The following is a 1,488-nucleotide window of genomic DNA, read 5'->3' as shown; positions in this document are numbered from 1 at the left end:
ACACTTTTGAAGGTAGAAGTCTGAGTTCAAAGTGCCAAGCGCTAGGGGATAGGTGAAATCCTCTTGACCTTGGGCTTCAGCTCTGCCTCTTGCTTCTGCCCCACTGAAGCTGGAGGCTTTCTTCATTCAGGCAGCTGCTGGCTGCTGAGGCTGACAAACCCAAGGTTGACAAGTAAAAAGGCAGATTCCTGATATGACCAAACCACATGGCAGGCCACTGATTCAAGTCCATTAAGAGTTCCAAGATCAGCAGAAAACATGGCAGGCTTTTGAATAACCATTTGGCTACATGCAGGATTCAAGCATGTTAAAAGCTGCAGACCATCTCAAAGCAGCTTCTTATATCCTGGAAGCAGCCCACATCCCTAAAACAGCTACTCAGCTGCTCCAGTAGATTCCACCATGGAGTTGATTACCAATCTCACCATGGGGAATAACTGCATCCAGTTGCCCAGCCACTCAACCAGGCCCAGCCAAGTTGACACATAACCTTAACTACCACAATTTCACCCCTTGTCAAATTGGCACCTGTACAGATCTTCATTGGGTGGCACCTGTACAGATATATCTCCTTCACTGGGTGGCTGGAGTCCCCTACTTCATCTGAGTGGGGGCCTCACTCCCTTGGCCTGGCAGGACCTGTTCCTCTACCTCTTGGGAATGGCAGCCCTGCCCCCTCTCTTTTGGCCAGTGAGTATGGCCCCGTCCCACTGGCCCACATGAATGAGCAGCCTCACACTCCAGAACCAAGTTGGTGAAGGTCTGTCTCTTTGAAACCTAGGGGGCTGTAGTGGTTCCACACTCAGAAGCCATGGTCCTACCCTTTGAGGCTGAGGCAGCTCTGCTTCCAGTTTCCTTGGTCTCTCCACTTCTGCTGATTAATGCCAAAGGCAACTCACTCTGCCAGGAAGCTGAGCTATCCAATGGCATACAGCTTTCTCCTCCATGGGCTGGTAAACCTGTTGCTAGCTAATGCCAGTCTCTCAGCTCTGCTGCTGCCTTCTTTCCTGCTGGGCTCACTGCTGGGGACTTGAATCATGGACATACTCCTCTCTTGTTTCCACATTTTAGGTATCTGCCAGAGCAACACTCCACTCCTGGTACCATATTCCATGGAAGGAAGAAGGGGCAATCAACTTCTGTAAAGATCAACTATGAGTTGGGATCAACTATGAGTTGGAATCAACTCAGTGGCAGTGGGTTTGGTTTGGTTTTCAGAAGAGTCTGGTGATCCACTTCCAAAAAGCCACTTCCATTAAAACTCTATGGAGCACAGTTCTACTCTGCAACACATTGGGTCACCATGAGTCAGAATTGACAGGCTAGAAACTTTCTAAGAGAAAGAACTGAGATCATAATTCCATTCTTCTGGTTCATCCTCATCTTGATTAAATCATTACATAATGATATAATGATCTACTTCTGAAATGGTCTTTATTGATTAGTTCAAAATTCCTCTCCTCAGTCTGTCTAGAGTATTTGGGCCTG

This window comes from Orycteropus afer, unplaced genomic scaffold (assembly GCF_000298275.1).
Source record: "Orycteropus afer afer isolate SDZICR_OR568_19922 unplaced genomic scaffold, OryAfe1.0 scaffold00299, whole genome shotgun sequence".
NCBI lineage: Eukaryota > Metazoa > Chordata > Mammalia > Tubulidentata > Orycteropodidae > Orycteropus > Orycteropus afer.
This window is presented reverse-complemented; position numbering follows the sequence as displayed.